Below are 18,634 nucleotides of genomic sequence, written 5' to 3'. Positions count from 1 at the left end.
CTTTGCCCCATGCCGACCTCTTAACTATAGCTTCGGGCTTAGTTGCTCAGCCATGTCTGACTCTTAGAAACCCCATGGACTGTAGCTCACCAGGCTCCCCTGACCGTGAGATTTTTCAGGCAAGCATACAGGTGTGGGTTGCCATTTCCTTTTCCAAACTATAACTTCAAAGTGCCCTACCTTCTTGTTTTTCAATTAAGTAACAAGTATCTTATAGAGAAAACACAGAAGCCTAAAACATGCGACTTTTTTGCATTCCCCCTCAAAGGGGCAAAATATATTATTGTATGAACAGCAGAAACTAGTTATAAAGAGAATAAGAATCAGCAACAGGCCAGAAACCAAAATTAGAACTGCTTAAACTTTTCAAACTTCCCCACGTTGGTGATTTTTCTAAATGTCTGGTGACTTCCCCTGGTGTCAGCAGCAGTAAGCAGTGACTTTTGAACAGAAAGCAGGGGCCGTGAGAGGCACATGCCCTCTGCAACCACGCTAGGCTGTGGACACGTAAGGTGAAGGGCGAGTCTGTGCCGAGCATTCCAGACAAACATCCCCAGCAAATCTCCGGGTCCTAAAGGAAGAGTACGAAAGAAGGGCAAAGCAAGCGGCCCGAGCATGTAAAGTCTCCCTGGGGACTTCCAAACAGTATGGTTCTTACCATTCCCCTTACCCTAGAAACTCAGCCCAGAATAAGCGAAGTTACTGTCAGGCAGTCTAAACCCAATCCTTTGCTGAAGAAAAAAGTACTCTGTCATCTGCTACCCTCTGCGTAGTTCCTTCTTACTAACTGAAGCCTAACTGTTGGACTGTTTTTGGATCTGAGGGCTTTTTTAACTCTCTGAAACGAGAACTGGCCTTTGATATGTCAAAGTAGAGCAAAATGAAGCCTTTATTTACAGCATGCCGTACTATTCCTAAATAGAGATTTCATTTAAAGAATAAAGTTCTATTTTTTTTCCCTATCAACGATGATCACGAATCAGAGTAACTGGGGACGACTTGCCAAAGGAGGTGGCTCAGCCCAGGTCTGGGAGAACGGGTCAAGGACACCTCCGCAGAGACGAGAGAGGCACCGGCGGGGGAAGCAGAGAGACGACGTGCGAAGCTTGGTCTGGGATATGCCAGGAAACCAAACTGCTTCGGTCTGAAAACACGAGGGAAGAACAGCGTGGAGAAATAAAGAAAAAGCCCTATCACTGCCAGGAAACCTCTGTCCTCCTACGGGGCACAGGCAGACATGCAGCGGCCAGGGGCAAGACAGGGAAAATTCCAGAACCAAGGACGAGGGGGGATCTGGGGAATGGAGATAGGAGGGTTCGGACACCAGGCCCACAGACACTCTGTGTTCATTCCCCAGGGCTGCAACAGCAAAGTCCCACAAACACGGCGGCTTACCATAACAGAAGGGTATTATGTCACAGTCCAGGAGGCCAGAAGTCCAAACGCCAAGTGTGGGCAGGGCCGTGCTCCCTCTGAACCTGGTAGGGGAGGATACTTCCTTGCCTCACGCTAGTTCCTGGCGGTTTGCTGGCACTCCTTAGCGTCCCCTGGCTTGTAGATGCCATCCCTCCAACCTGCTGTCTTCACACGGCGCTCTCCCCGTGTCTCTGTCCTTACACACATGCTTCTTATAAGGACCAGGGGGCCACCCTACTCCAGTGTGACTTCATCCTAACCCCTACATCTCCATGACCCTAGTTTCAAATGAAGTCACATTCTGAGGTCCTGGGAGTTGTACCTCAACATGTCTTTTTAGGGAGACACAACTCAACCTATAACACATCTCTTGATGCCCAGTCCCTACTCTGAGCCAGAGGGACTCTGATTCTCTGCATGCATGCTAAGCCACTCAGTCGTGTCTGACTCTCTGCAACCCTGTGGACTGTAGCCCACCAAGCTCCTCTGGCCATGGGAGTGGGTTGCCATGCCCTCCTCCAGGGGATCTTCCCGACCCAGAGTTCAAACCCGTGTCTCTTAGGTCTCCTGCACTGGCAGGATTCTTTACCCCTAGCATCACCGGGGAAGCCCTTCTGACATCCTAGACTCATTCAGAATATGTGGGTGTCATTTCAAATTAAAGAGAAAAAAAAAATAGCCTACAGTGATGAAAGTCAGAGTAGTGGTTTCATCGCAGGAGAGGAGCGGTGATCAGGAGAGAGGGTATCGTGCACTCCTGGAAGGCAGGTTATATTCCACCTCTTCACCTGGAGGCAGGTTACACAGGTGTGCTTCTCGGGAGGAAATGTATTGAGCCATATGTACATGGGCTTCCCTCATGGCTCAACAGGTAAAGAATCCACCTGCAATGCAGGAGACCTGGGTTCAAACCCTGGGTTTGGAAGATCCCCTGGAGAAGGAAACGGCTACCCACTCCAGTATTCTGGCCTGGAGAATTCCATGGACTGTATAGTCCACGGGGTCGCAAAGAGCTGGACACGACTGAGCGACCTTCACTTTCACTTCATATGTACATGGTTTGTATGCCCCTCTGCATGGATGATGAATTTCCTGTAAGAACTTTACTTTTAGAGAACCTGGTGCGGTCCAAGAAATAAAGGTGTTGACAGCCCAGGTGTAACTTCAGAAAGGAGCTTTTCCTGAGAGAAGCCCCAACCCAAGAGTCAGCCACTCAGCCTTGCTGGTTCAGACATTTGAGGGGTCCGTTTACCTGAGATGTTCAACTCCCAGGGGCTGGTGTATAAATGGAAATGCCCAAGTAACACACTTATAATGAGAAAAATATAAGGGCCAAGGAGTACATATATTTGAACTAAAAGATGGACAATTTCTAGAGGCAAATTTCTGGATGACTTAAAAAAAAAAAAAAAGTTGTTTGATAACCACAGACCCACAATAAGGGCACAGGCTTCCCAAAACAGTGCCAGAAATGAGCTACAACAGTTTTTGCTCTGCCCTGTTTTTCTAGCCTTCTTGTGGACCTCTGCCCCACACTCCATTTAATCACAGCCCACGTATATTTCAGTGTTTTTTCTTTCACATCTAATTCTCCTCCAGGAATTTTAAACTCATGGTTAGGGAGTTTTCCATCCTATTGCCTAATTTCTAAGCAAAAGAGATCAACACCAAAAGACAAGAGTTAAAATACACCGGACCCCACTCAGACTTGGTAGAAAATATATTTCTGCAGTAAAAATACGTAGGATTTCCTAGAATTAAATATAAGTCAGACAGTTAACATCAGATATTGCATAAGCGCAGTTGTAGAAGTGTCTGGTGATGGAAGCAAAATCTGATGCTGTAAAGAACAATATTTCATAGGAACCTGGAATTCCATGAATCAAAGTAAATTGGACATGGTCATTCAGGAGATGGCAAGAGCAAACATGGACATCTTAGGAAACAGTGAACTAAAATGGACAGGAATGGGGGAATTTAATTCAGAGGACCCTTATACCTACTACTGTGGGCAAGAATCCCACAGAAGAAATGGAGTAGCCCTCAGAATCAACAAAACAGTCTGAAATGCAATAGTTAGCTGCAACCTTAAAAACGACAGAATGATCTTGGTTTGTTTCCAAGGCAAACATCACAGCACTCCAAGTCTATACCCCAACCACTGATGCCAAAGAAGCTGAAGTTGATCAGTTCCATGAAAACCTAGAAGACCTTCTAGAACTAACACCAAAAAAAGATGTCCCTTTCATCACAGGGGACTGGAATGCAAAAGTAGGAAGTCAAGAGATACCTGGACTAATAGGCAAGTTTGGCCTTGGAGTACAAAATGAAGAAGGCAAAGGCCAACAGAATTCTACCAAGAGAACACACCTGTCATAGCAGACACCCTTTTTAAACAACACAAGAAACAATTTTACACATGAACATCACCAGATGGTCAATACCGAAATCAGACTGATTATATTCTTTGTAGTCAAAGATGGAGAAGCTCTATACAGGCAGCATAAACAAGACCTGGAGCTGACTGTGGCTCAAATCATCAGCTCCTCAGGTTAAAATTCAGGCTGGCAGTGAGCAAAGAGGAACTAAAGAGTATCTTGATGAGGATGAAGGAAGAGAGTGAAAAAGCCAGCTTAAATCTCAATATTAAAAAAACTAAGATCATGGCATCCAGTCCCATCACTTCATGGCAAATAGCAGGGGAAAAGGTGGAAGCTGTGACAGATTTCCTCTTCTTGGGCTCTAAACTCACTGGGGATGGTGACCACAGCCATGAAATTAGAAGACAATTGCTTCTTGGAAGGAAAGCTATGACAAACCTAGACAGTATGTTAAAAATCAGAGCCATCACTTCGCCAACAGAGGTCTGTATAGTCAAGGCTATGGTTTTTTTCCAGTAGTCATATACAGATGTGAGAGCTGGACCATAAAGAAGGCAGAGCACTGAAGAATTGATGCTTTCAAACTGTTGTGCTGAAGAAGTCTCTTGAGACTCCCTTGGACAGCAAGGAGATCAAACCAGTCAATCCTAAAGGAAATCAGTCCTGAATATTCACTGGAAGGACTGATGCTGAAGCTGAAGCTCCAATACTTTGGCCACCTGATGAGAAGAGCTGACTCACTGGAAAAGACCCTGATGCTGGGAAAGATTGAGGGCAGGAGGAGAAGAGGGTGACAGAGGATGAGATGGTTGGATTGCACCACCAATTCATTGGACATGAACTTGGGCAAACTCTGGGAGATGGTGACGGACTGGGAGGCCTGGAGTGCTGCAGCCCATGGGGTGGTGAAGAGTCAGACACAACTTGGTGACTGAACAACAACAATTGCATAAGCTCTGAATAACATATTGATGTGTTAAAAATTGAATGATGTCTTAAAAATGGGAGTGGGGAGGAGAAGAGGAGTAAGAAAGGGGAGCAGAGAGGAGGAAAGGAAGCCAAACTTTAACTGCAAAGGAACCAAATAAATATCAAATCTTAATCAAACTGTACATAAAAATTATTAAGCACATAATTATAGAAGAGGAAGCTGTGGCTTTCTTGAGTGTGAAATGTAATAGGAAGGTACTGGAAGTCTCAAGGCTATGAATTTATAATAGTCCTGTGGACTGTTTTCCTGGGATATCTCTGTCCTGTTGAAGCCCCTCACCACTCTCAAATTTCATATAGAAACCCAGGTTTCAGAAGTCTCAAATGTACTTCACATCTCTTTTTTCTTTTTTTTGGTTGTGCCATGTATGACTTGCAGGATCTCAGTTCCCCAACCAGGGACTGAACCTGGGCGACGGCAGTGAAAGCCTGGAATCCTAACCACTAGGCCACCAGGGAACTCCCTGACATTTCTTTCAAACACTTAGGTTATTAAAAATGAGAGATCAAATATCAAATATATATTATGTTAAATAATGTTCATCATTTTCTCATGGAATGTTTTCATCATCTTCTCATGAAAACAGCAAATGGAAGAAATGCATTCCATGCCACTTTAAAATCCAAGTCCAACTTTAAAAGCAACGAGCAGACTTTGACCATTATAAACTGTCTCTGTAGATCTACCATTCCAAGTGCATACATATTCTTATACGGAGATGTAAACATACAGGCCATAGGTCTGAGTCTCATTTAACTGATTGTAAAATCCAAATCCAACTTTAAAAGCAACGAGCAGACTTTGACCATTATAAACTGTCTCTGTAGATCTACCATTCCAAGTGCATACTTAGCCTTTTAGGGAGATGCAAATATACAGTCCATAGGTCTCTGGGTCTCATTTAACTGACTCCTACATCCTCTCCTGCATCATCTCCCAAAATGCTTGACTTTGACCATCATGTGCCAAACTTTCCACAATTCTCCATTCTACTCAACACTATCCCGTGCCTCAGTGCCTTTGATGACACTGTTCCTACAGCCTAGAATGTTCCCTCCTATCCTCTACCTTCCTGCCATAAATCGGAGGCAGCTAGTGGGATTCTGCTCTTCAAGAAAGTCTTCGTTCTCTACTTCTACCCGTGTTTAGATGAGGACAGAGAAGATTTTAAGAAAGAAAATACATGTAAAGTGTTTCAAGAACATATGTTTCAAGATATAACTATCATGTTTTTTAAACGACAGAAAAAGATGAACAGATGTTAATGTTTTTAATGCACATCTGAACACAGTAGTTTTTATCTCAACCCTAGTTTGTTCTGAAAAATCACAGTGCCATTCAATCAATAGATTTTCATCTCCCAACTCCACCTGAAGCATGCGTACATGCACACACACACACACACACACTGCATCCCTCCACTGTATGCCCATGGATCTCTATACTATAGTTAGTACTGTGCCTGGCACATGAAAAGTGTCCAAATATTTATTACTGTTCAATGAAAACTAAAGAATACAACAACATGAGTAGATAAATAGAGTCCAAAGTGAAGTCACAGGATGAGATGGTTGGATGGCATCACCGACCCAATGGACATGAGCTTGAGTAAACTAGGGAGTTGGTGATGGACAGGGAGGCCTCGCGTGCTGCAGTCCATGGGGTCGCAAAGAGTCAGACATGACTGAGCAACTGAACTGAACTGAAAGTGAAGTCAGGTTCTAATAGGACTCAGACTGGTTTTAAAAAAAAAAAAATTAGAGCCAGAGAAGGCCAAACAGAAAGACTTTCTGGAGAAAGTCAAATTTTAACTATCCAATGAACATGAGTTATGATAATAGCTATAATAAGAGTTATAATAATAATAATCTAACAATATCGATTAAATGTTAGGTATTTGGCAGGCCCTATACTGAACTGTTTGCATGTGTTTTCTTTTTTAATTATCATAACTGGGATGTGGGCATTATTTCAAGTTTAGAGATGAAGAAAGTGATCTTAACAGGAGTTAGGCATGTTCAGAGTCAGGCAGTTTATCAGCCGTGAAGCTGGAAAACGAACGCAGGTTATCGTCTAGCTTGAATGGGGGTGGGTGGGGAGTGGAGAGAAAGGCACTAGTTAAAAGGCCCTCACAACCTGCAGCACGGGGAGGCTTGCAGTGACTGCAGGGGCAAATGGGACAGTAAAAAGAAAATGAGCAGCAGGAGAGAGCAGAAAACTTCAAAGACCTGTGGGAGGAATTCTCTGGATTTTTGAGCAGAAAAAAATTTCTGTAATAAAAACCAAGCTTGAGGAATGTTATTATAAAAGGTGCACGGACAGGAATATTGGTGGTCATAGGTGGAGACTGTGGGTAGAAGCTTTGTAAGAAGAATATAATTGCATTATTTATGGTTAAAGCAGAGGAGGCCTACACACCAACTCTAAAAATAGAGGCAAGCTTTTCAGCTTTTTTGCAGTAGATGGGCCCATTTTGTCCTCCAAAAATATTCCAGGCCTGTAAAACATTTACAGATATTTCAATCATCAGAAATTATACATATCCCTTAACATCCTGCTTAAGAAAAAAATCCAATTACTTCTAATTTAATTGTAACACAGCTGGGATCAAACAAGAGTGATTAGCTAACTTACTCTGACATTTACTTGAGATATTAGCTTCAACTATCAAATGGATCTTGACAGCAGTATTCTTTATCTCACCAAAATCATTCACCAAAAAAAAGTCCTATAACTTGCGGAGTCTGTCCATTAAATAAAATTACGAATTAAATTACTTACTGTTGCTGAAAAGCAGTTAGAAATCCATCTGGAACCTGATCAACTCATTGCTCTTGTCTAAATCCAACAAGATAATCCATTTCTCCATTTTAAGCGCAGTTTATAACTTTATTATACTATAATAGTTACATATTACATGATCTAATCTTATATCAGCTTTATATTATCCATAAGAACAAATCAGAAAACAAACAAACAAACAAATCAGGGAATTTTTTTTTTAAAAACTGGTTTTTTTAATTCTTTGGCTCTGTGCTCAACATAGACTATGCGCATATTCCCTATCTTTGCCTCTTCTATCCCTTAAGACATGAAGGACTCTTATACACTAAAGGGTTGCACAGATTTTAATAAAAGCATTTCATTTTATAACACTTTGTACTGTATTATTTTATTTTAATAAAAGCAGCACCTTCTATGGTGCTGGCCTAAATATTTGCAATAGAATATTTCTTAAGAAGAAGACTCCTCTAAGCTATCAGAAACACTGGGCTGACAATGTCTCTGAGGACTAAAATCTTATTGGGGAGGGAGACTCCCCAATAAAATCAGCTCAAAGACAAGAAGACTGTTTATACTGTTTATATTATAGCAGCATGTCCTTGAGGAACAGGGATGGGAGGAATCTAAAAGGTAGAATCTTTAAAATATGTATACAGAATATCTCTATTAACCAGGAAGATGCCCTCTAAAGACATCCTTCTTTGTGAGAAACTTAGTCACTATGCGTTTCAGCAAGAGCCCACAACTGGGCCCTTCTCAGTTCTCTCCGCCAGGCAGGGACTCCCTCTCAGCTCTGGCCCTGATGAGAAGAGCTTTTTACCCCCAGGGCATTTGTTTGTGTCTCCAGCTAGGTTAAATGATATCTAACAGAAATCTAAGACATATCATAATAAGCAATGGAATTCAAGTGGTGCTTACTAAAGGGCATGAAATCATAGATGTGAGATGCTGGGCTGTTAAAGAGGGAAATGATTTTGTTATCTACTCTCTTGGCACACTTATTTCCTCACTAATGTAACTACAAACCCAACTCAAATTATCATAAATTATGAACCTGAAAATTTGTTGTTGTTCAGTCTCTAAGTTGCATCTGACTCTTTGCAACCCTGTGGACAATGGCAAGCCAGGCTCCCCTGTCCTTCACTACCTCCTGGAGGTGGTCAAATTCATGTTCATGGAGTCATTGATGCTATCTAACCATCTCTGAAAGTTTATTGTACATGAAAACAAATTTGAGAATAGTCATCTGATAATATTCACATACCAGTCTCTTACATGTCAGCCTAATAATTTTCAAAAAGAAAAAAAGGCTCCAAGCCAGAAAAGTTTTAATTTAGACAAATCCACAGGAATGAATGCACCCTTCACCTATCTTCTCCAATGGGTCAAGTTTTTGAGATGATACATTAATGATCCTAATAGTTACAAAGACGAAGCCTAACAGTTATAAAAATGTTACAGCTGAGCTAATATATTCACACTGTGAGTTAATCCATGGGCACGGATGGAGACGCCTGGCAAACATCTGTTCTATCTATAACGTTCTGACCACCACACCAGGTGGAGGACACAGGGGCAAACAAGATAAGACATCATTGCTGCCTGCTCAAACTGAAACATGTTCCAGATTTTACATCAGCACACCGGCCATAAAGAAACAGATACCAAAAGCTGAAAGATAACTGATATATATATATCAGTTCAGTATGTGAATTAATAAATGAGCAGGGCATCTGGCTAATCTCAAAAGTCATTTTCTCTCTAAGAGTATATCAAGTTTCCCCAGAGAGTTGGATACTGGAGATGACGAGCTATCTTGGAATCAAAGAATACCTGATAAAATGCCTCTGTTCATTTCTGATAAACCAGTGCCACTAGGAAGTACTGCCTTGGACATAAATTTTCATGACTTAAGTGCTACTCTAAGACTGAGAAGATTATCTATGAAGAACAATAGAAACAAAATTTCTAAGGCATAGTATAGTCCCATGGCACCAATTACAAGAGTTCATTTCCACTGAAACTGTAACTTCCTGCATAGCCTGGGGGGAAGGGGGCTGGCGTCAAGAAAAGGGAAGACTTTCCCATTATATAGAATATCCCCTCTTCGGACAATCATTGTCCTTTTGGTTGATGTCATCTGAAACTACATGGGAAAAATTAAGTTAATCATCTACTCAAATCAATCACACTCGCAAACGATACCAACTGTGATCGATTTGAGTAGATGATCAACTTAATTTTTCCCATCTAGTTTCAGATGCCACCAGCCAACCCAGAGACTTAGAGACAACTAGATATTCAGCCTAGAGAGAGGCTGAGCAATCAGAGCTAGTGGTGGAGAGTTTCAGGCTTGAGTGAGTACAAGGATTTATTTCAGTGAGTAAGAGGAACACTGTCCACAGTCCTCTGAGGACGGCTTCTCACTGTGGACATGCCTATGCCCTGGCCTAGAGCAAGGAAGGGGAAATCAGTGATGGCCAATCAACTGGGAAGAGAAAAATGTGAAGAATGAAAACGTGTGTGTGTGTGTGTGAGAGAGAGAGAGAGAGAGAGAGAGAGCAAGAAAAAGACCAAGAGGAAAGTCCATCGCCCACCAGGTAAAGACTGAATTTCTAAATCAACCTCCAGTGGCTTCTTATTCTAATTAAACCACAATTCAAACTCCTCCTTAAGACTTGAAGGTGTCTCATAAGCAGTCTTCTGCTTACTTCACTGACTTCCTCTCTTCTAGCTTGCCCTTTTGCACTCTTCACCATCTACAAGTTCTTCAAACATCCCCCATTCATTTATGCCTCAGGGCCTCTGCAGCTGCAGTTTCCTCTGTCTAGAATGCTCTTCACTTGACTGGCTTCTTCTCATCATTCCTATCTTTCTTCATACACCCACTCCTCATGGCAGCTCTCTGATTGCCCTAAACCAGCTTCCCTCACGTCCTGGCACACCCCCACAATGAACTGTCTTCATAACACTCATTCTATCTGAAAAGTGTTTTCCCATATATGTGTGTCTGATTTATTTATTCCATTTCCCACAGAAACATAAGCTCTGAAAGAGCAGAGAACAAGTTTTGTTCAATGCTACACACCCACCTAGAACATCTCCTGTACATGGTAGGGACGCAATAAATATTGGTTCAATCTCAAGTTCTACCATATAGATGACTGCAGAAAGTCACCCAAGAGCCACTGCAAAACCACTCTCTGCCCCTTTTTGTTGCCCCATCAAAGCACAGTGACCATGACCCACAACCACACCAATTCCAGACATGCCACGGGGGGTGAAAATAACATTGCTTCCCTTGGAGAAATCGCCAGCTTCCTTGCCATTTCCTCTCCTGGAGGCTTTATTCTCTCATCTCCCACAGATCTTTCCATCCCCAATCACATAAAAAGTAAGTCAATGTTTAAAGAATTCTTCAAAAACCAGCATTACTCTGTGCAACTGGAAGAAATGATGCCCCTAGCACACTGCATCTCAGGAATAAGGGGGAAGAAGAGAAATACAGGAGAAGAGACTCTTCACTCAGCTTTCTAGTGTTTATGATGAGAAAATCACCTAAAGGTTGGGTGCTTTCTCCTTTTCCCCAATGGTCCAGGAAGGTGAAAACCCTGGTCAGATGTAGAAGGTTGTGGTAGTAAGTGGTAAGCTGCCCATTCCTCCTGGGATGACCAAAAGATCTCCAAAAAGAAAAAAAGAAATATGGACACGGGGAAGAGACTGAGATCCTACTGCTCCTCACTCTCTTTTATCCTCATATCCTCACCCACAAAACATCATTGCTTCTTAGCCCAACCGCCTGTCTGGCAGCCAAGTTCCTGACCAATTTAGTCCCCATCGGGAGAAAAAAAAACCTGCTACCCCACTACAGTGAGAACTGTGCTTCTGACACCCTGACATGGAACCATAAATACAGCTTTCTACAAAAACAGTTATGTCCAATGCACACATCCTGTTCCATACATCAAGTGCACTCCAAATTAAACACTTTAATTCATCAGGGTTCAATTGGAAACTGTGGTGTATGCTGTTATCCGCTGTAGTTAGGATAAACAGGAGAGAGATTCGTTTCAACAGTGACAGTGAGGATGTAGCCCTGGGAAGATTTCTTCCAGGCAAAAGGAACTTCCCTGAAAATATATTCAGAATGAAAAGAACATTCAGAACATAAGCTATTGGCAATAACAGGGCCCTGTAAACCTGGCCAGACACAACCCACCCAAGGGGCATGTCAAAGATGAGGAGAAGATAGAAGATAACTGTTGAAAGGCTGAAACTAGCAAGAGGAAAGACAAAGTATCAGAGCCCCTGCTCAGGAAGCCAAGCCTGAGGGGTAATTAAGAAGGTGTGTCCAGATGGGAGAGGCGAATACAAGTGAGGGTGTGGAAGGCACTGGAGAAAGCCATGCAAATAGTGGAAGAACCTGTGAGGAACATCTGCTGCAGAGGCTTCCTGGGACCCCTGCAAGGCAGAAGTGAAGCGACCCTCCTGTGATCCAATCCAAGTCACTTAACCTTGGGCAGTCTCAAGTGTGTGGTTTTTTTTAAATTATAAAATAAGGTCAAGCATTCCTGTCTCCTAGGGTGGTTGTGAAGATTACATAAACTAGCACAGGTGAACTCACTGGGGATCATAGTGGGAACCACCTGAGTTTTCTGCTTTCCTCTCCTCCTTGATAAGCAATCCCTAGAATGCCCTTAGACAGGTCACAGGTCCCCAGTCTGAATGCAATTACAATGGAAAAAAGCCTATTGGTAATCTGCATGGTTAGCAGATGATGCTTATCAGTGAAACATGGGAAGCACAGCATTACTTCTCTCTCATAATATTCCATGTGACATGGAACACAGAAATATCTCCAACAGAAGCAAACAGCTGCCACTATTATTTAAAATGAGAAAACTTGAAAATTACAATTTTCACAAAAGACAGACTGATTTTTTTAAATGCTATGTCTCGTAAAGTCATTCTTCTGCCAACATTATTTCTATTCCTTTTGAGCTTCAAGGATTTGTATTGATTTGGGGCATGAGAACAAGTTGAGTATTTCCAACAAATCTACTGAAACAATCAAAACAGCAATCTCATTCTATTACACCATAATACGGAGACACGGTCCGACCTGAAACTGACAAACCAGAGAGGGATTCGGTGAAAACATTGCTCAAGAGAAGGCCTCCCCTCTCCCTCCACGATTAAGGAACGCTTCATGCCAGAACAGAAACACCGTTTCTAGAAAACCTCTCTTCTCATAAACCAAAGTTGCCATTATCTAAAGTGCTTCCGGGCCAATCAGCCTCATTCGGAGACGACAGACTAGATCATCTAACAGTGGCTCTATACAGATCTTACTAAAAGTCGCCGGCGAGACCAAAAGGAAAGGAAAACAAATCAATTTACAAATGTCAAATCATCATGCTTCAAATGTAAAATAGCCTGGCAACCTGACCAGATCTTCCCCAATATGTAACATCTCCATATAAGTCAAAAGATAATTTCTCAGCCGGCAGCCGGGACAGGAAGTTTTAACACTGGAAAGTCAAATATCAAAGCTAGCCTTGTAAAAGCAGCTATCAGAAACCACGAGACTAGCGTGAACATGGTGCCAGAGGGCTAGGAGCTTCTCGTAGACTCGCAGTTTCTTAACCATCTACCTAATTACAGTTCTCAGGTGGCGGGCCTCTTAAAGCACGTTTTACTTTTGGATTTAGAATCTGCGGCTTCTGTAGTTTCTGATACGTTGGCATTCAAGGTGTCTTTTTCATCACCACTCCCAAGCACCGTTTTTAAACAGCAACCCCACCCTCAACCTGGTCCCCAACCTCTCTCCCCGCCCTTCGACTGAAGACCTGCCCCTCCTCCCCGCCCCCCCAAAAAAGGTGCTTTGGGTTTGTTTTTAGTTTCTGAAAACCCGCCTTTCATAGATTCTCTTTCAAGCCCAAATAACAGCACACAAGGGGCTGAGATCGCCAGGGAGCTCGGTAGCATTCGGCCTCAAAAACCACAAGTTTCTTCTCCCCTTTCCCCCAAACTAACGGCAGGCCAAGTCCCTGCAATTTTCTCGCTGCCGCACTTTGCGCCAAATCGCCTCGGAGCTGGTTTCTTTAGGTCTAGTTCCACTGTGGCCGCCGGAAGAAGGGTTTTCTCGTAAATTTTTTCTAAGGTGAAACGAGAGAACCTTCCAGACCTCTCGCCCCCGCTCGCGTACATCCCCTTTTACAAGGAAACAATAGTGAGGAACCCGTCACCCCCCCGGCCGCCCCTACCCGGGGAGCACCCGGGTCCGCGCGCCCCCCACTGCCTGACCCCGGGGCGCGGGGCAAGCGCACGCAGGCTCCTGGGGGTGGGAGGGTGCCTGGAGGCGCGCCCCCCGGCCCCTGATCCTCAGTCTCAGAGGCAAAACCCGCGGATCTCCCCGCACCCCCAACCTCCCTCCCCCGGGCGCTGCCAACCCTCAGCGAAGCGGGCCGGGGAGAGTTACCCGCCGAGGCCCAGGCGCGAAGACCGCAGGAGCGCGCGGGGCTCCGGGGCCGGGAGCTCGCCCGCAGCCGCTCGCTCCAGCCGGGTGCTGCCTCTCCCGCGGAGCCCGCAGCATCGAGCCGGCGGAAACCGGAGGACGGTGGCGCGGATCTGCGGCGGCACGGGAAGGAGGCAGTCTCCCCGGACCCGGCGGGGGACCGGCCAGGGCGCGCCGGCGCCGCCCGGGGTCCGAGGCGCCCGGCGGCGCGTGCGCTGCCCACCGCGCCCGGGGCCGGATCCTCGGCGACTGCGCCGAGCGCCTCCGGAGCCGCGGGGAAGCTCCTCCCGCGGCAGCGGCTGCGGCCGCCCCCGAGTACGCGGAGGAAGGTGCGGGGCAGTGAGAGAGCCGCTGGGGCCTCGCGGCCCCGGGCAGGCGAGGCTGGAGCGCAGCCGGGCCCCTACCTTTCCTGCTGGCGGGACTCCAGCCGCGCGCCCTCCCCGGGCGTCCCGGACAGGAAAAATCACCGGGGGAGGGCCCGGGGAAAGCGGCGGGTGGCTTTGGACGAGGCTGGAGGATCAGGTTCCACAGCCAAGGAGACACTCCCTTCCCGCCCCGGTTTTTTTGGAAAGCTGCAGAGGCGAAAGAGAGGGGCGGCTAGGGAGCTGCCTCCTCCCCCGGGGCTGGCAGGCGGCAGAAGTAAACACTTTTTGCTTGGCTCGGCGGGCACTTCTGTGACACGAGGCGGGGCAGGCGGTTTGGTCCCCAGCAGAAAGGGCGGGGGTGTCCAGAGAGACCAGAATTGCTGGGCTCTGCCCTTCAAGGACAAATGTGTTAATGCTTTTTCTCTTTTGGAGGAAACGATACGTTAGGGGGAAGGAAGATGAGATGTGTAGTTTCTTGTTAAAATAGGGCTGCCTTGAGAAAAGCGTATACTATAGTGATGATACTTGGACAGCTGTGTTTTTTAAATGTCAGTGTTTGTGAAATAAATCATATGCCATCAAATGATCCCTGGGAGAAGAGCCACAGACTTGGGTGCAGTTCAGAGTGAGTAACGTGTCAGGCAACTGAAACAAAGTCCCTTGTGATGGAACTTCTGGTGTTGCTGTTAATTTTAACAACGGCCCTAGGAGGCAGCACTCGTTATTTTCCCAATTTTATCAAAGAATCGGACACGACTGAGCGCACACACACAGTCAAAAAACCCAGAGAGTTCAGGAAGTCCCCAATCTTACCGTTTCTACAAATTGCTTCTGTAGTAACCCACACAGATTTTGTAACTATAAAGGTGGTACCTCAGACATCTGAGCGGTAGTGGTGGATTAGTTCCTAAGCTGTGTCTGACTCTTTGAGACTCCATGGATTGTAGGCTCCTCTGTCCATGGAATTTCCAGGCAAGAATACTGAAGTGGGTTACTATACTGAAGATCCCCAGGGGGTCTTCCCCACCTCGCCCAGGAAATGAACCTGGGCCTCCTGCATTTCAGGTGGCCTTCTGCATTGCAGGCAAGTTCTCTACCGACTGAACCACAGGAAGAGGGTATTTGTCCAACTGGGCCCATTTTTCTTGAAGTTACTTTGCTCTTTTAGGTTCTCCTGAGTTTATTACCCTTCTTGTGTTCATCATCTTCAGAATTAAAGCAGTGATTTTACCTCCCACTCTCTAGCTTTCCTAGGAATTTTTTTTTTTTTAATGTGGACCATTTTTTGTCAGTCTCTATGGAATTTGTTACAATATTGCTTCTATTTTATGTTTGGTATTTTGTCCCCAGGGCATGTGAGACCTTAACTCCCTGACCAGGCACTGGAACGTGAAGTCTTAACCAATGGACTGCCAGAGAAGTCTCTTTCCTAGGATTCTTGAATCTGCAAAGTCATGTGCTAAGGGAAGAGGCAGTCCACTATTCTTGGGTGACATTTGTGCTTCTTCATAGTCAGTAGTGGCCAAGAAGACGCTATTCACCATAACCAAGTTCAAATTCCACTTCCTCCTCTGGCCTGTGTGACCTTGAACAACTGACTTAACCTCAATGTGCTTCCTTTTGATCACCTGTAAATTGAGAGAGTACAACCTCTCTTCTGGGGTTGTGATGAGGATTAAAATAGATGATGAAGTAGAGAGTTCTTGGCACAATGCTTATCACAAAAAAACATCAATCAGGAAGTACAGATATTAACTACCAGTTCTTTCCTACCATGAGTCAACTACCCTTCATGTATCATGTCTGTTCCTCCCATTCATCCTGCAAACCAGAATAATCTCATCCCAGAAATGATGAAACAGAGTCAAGAGGTTACATAATATGCCCAAGATCATACCTACCTATTTTGGAGCTGTGATTTGAATCAAAGTACCTAGAGCTAAAATAATTTTTTTTCCAGAATGCCTTATCTGTTATGTAACTATGCGGGCAGGTGCTTTTGACATGTCAAAGATTTTTTTTTAATGCAGAATACATTATTTCTTGGGCACATGATTGCAGCTATGTAAAATTTTTGAATTCTTGTGGAAGGTTGTAAAGAATTAAGCAAGGTAAATTTGTAGCATTCTCTGGGCTACAATGTTTTCACAGTGTAAAGATAATGAACTCAACCTTTGTGTAGAAGATTTATTCTATTAAAATGAGGGGGTGGGGAAGGGCCAGGAAATAAGAGAACTATTGGGACATGCAGGGTCTTTTAAAGGTCCTTGAAATCATAATATTTAGGCAGTGTACATATAGGGTTGGCCCAGTTTGCTAGGTTTGTTTTTTGCTTATAGATGGTGCGATCTCTTTGAATTAAAATGACATTGTTTGATGGGATGTGTCCCAGGGTATCCAGGGACCGGTGAAAGCCAGGTTCCCCACACCACCCTGGAGTGCCATTTAGTATGCTGGAGAATCACAGTCTAAAGTTCAAGAAAGTAGTATTTCTTCCTGACCCCAGTATATGACCTGCCTTCCAAATTCTCACACCCTAGCCAAAGCACAGGCTTTCTTGGCATGATTGACGTAGGACTATCTACTCTACGCAGAAGAGACCTACTTGTAGGGGCATGCTCTCAGCAGGTCACATCAGAGCATGGTAGATGAACCTCAGGACTGCAGATACAAAGTCACAAGAGACCTCTTTCACACAATATCCTCTTTTAAGTTTATGGGGGGTGGGGGGGTGGGAATGTTTTCTTTAACATTCTCAATATGCCAGCAAATTTGGAAAACTCAGTAGGGTCACAGAACTGGAAAAGTTCAGTTTTCATTCCAATCCCAAAGAAAGGCAATGCCAAAGAATTCTAAAACTACCACATAGTTGCAAAAATAAATAAATAAATAAAACTACCACATAGTTGCACTCATCTCACATGCTACCAAAGTAATGCTCAAAATTCTCCAAGCCAGGCTTCAATAGTACGTGAACCGTGAACTTCCAAATCAAGCTGGATTTAGAAAAGGCAAAGGAACCAGAGATCAAATTGCCAACATCCATTGGATCATCAAAAAAGCAAGAGAGTTTCAGAAAACCATCTATTTCTGCTTTATTGACTATGCCAAAGCATTTGACTATGTGGATCACAATAAACTGGAAAATTCTGAAAGAAATGAGAATACCAGACCACCTGATCTGCTTCCTGAGAAACCTGTATGCAGGTCAGGAAGCAACAGTTAGAACTGGACATGGAACAACAGACTGGTTCCAAATAGGGAAAGGAGTATGTCAAGGCTGTATATTGTCACCCTGCTTATTTAACTTATATGCAGAGTACATCATGAGAAATGACGGGCTGGATGAAAGCACAAGCTGGAATCAAGATTGCTGGGAGAAATATCAATAACCTCAGATATGCAGATGACACCACCCTTATGGCAGAAAGTGAAGAAAAACTAAAGAGCTTCTTGATGAAAGTGAAAGAGGAGAGTGAAAAAGTTGGCTTAAACTGAACATTCAGAAAACTAAGATCATGGCATCCGGTCCCATCACTTCATGGCAAATAGATGGGGACACAGTGGAAACAGGGATAGACTTTATTTTTTGGTCTCCAAAATCATTGCAGATGGTGACTGCAGCCATGAAATTAAAAGACGCTTGCTCCTTGGAAGAAAAGTTATGACCAACCAAAATAGCATATTAAAAAGCAGAGACATTACTTTGCTAACAAAGGTCCATCTAGTCAGAGCTATGGTTTTTCCAGTGGTCATGTATGGATGTGAAGGTTGGACTATAAGGAAAGCTGAGCGCCGAAGAATTGATGCTTTTGAACTGTGGTGTTGGAGAAGACTCTTGAGAGTCCCTTGGACTGCAAGGAGATCCAGCTGGTCTATCCTAAAGGGGATCAGTCCTGGGGAGTTGGTGATGGACAGAGAGGCCTGGTGTGCTGCAATCCATGGGGTTGCAGAGAGTAGGACACAACTGAGCGACTGAACTGAACTGAGCTGAACTGAACGTTCTCAAGGCTTGCAGGATTCAGTTTTAAACAGTACCTGGCTGGAGACTGAACTTGACCAACATACAGTCCTTCCTCCAACTCTAGGTAGAGATCCTGCCAGCTCTGTCTTCTGATTATCTTGTGGTTTTATCTCCTACGAGCAATTGTTTGTCACAGTGGCAAAAAATCCGCCTACC

General features: G+C 44.3%; 1 protein-coding gene across 5 annotated transcripts in view; it reads right to left on the bottom strand.

Moving 5' to 3' along the window:
• Window positions 1-14,744, bottom strand: part of ST3GAL6 (ST3 beta-galactoside alpha-2,3-sialyltransferase 6) — an 89,879-nt gene extending 75,135 nt beyond the window's left edge. For 2 of the 5 annotated variants that reach the window (XM_061134060.1, XM_061134063.1), the window contains exon 1: window positions 14,494-14,744. The gene's annotated coding sequence lies outside the window, so the exon portion shown is untranslated. Of the gene's footprint in view, window positions 1-14,053; window positions 14,171-14,493 lie in introns of those variants that run through there. The other 3 variants (XM_061134065.1, XM_061134062.1, XM_061134066.1) reach the window with 3 other exon arrangements.
• Between the last annotated feature and the right edge of the window lie 3,890 nt (window positions 14,745-18,634).

This window comes from Dama dama, chromosome 31 (genome assembly GCF_033118175.1).
Source record: "Dama dama isolate Ldn47 chromosome 31, ASM3311817v1, whole genome shotgun sequence".
NCBI lineage: Eukaryota > Metazoa > Chordata > Mammalia > Artiodactyla > Cervidae > Dama > Dama dama.
Note: the sequence above shows the minus strand (reverse complement) of the source record. Positions and strands in the feature narration are given on the sequence as shown.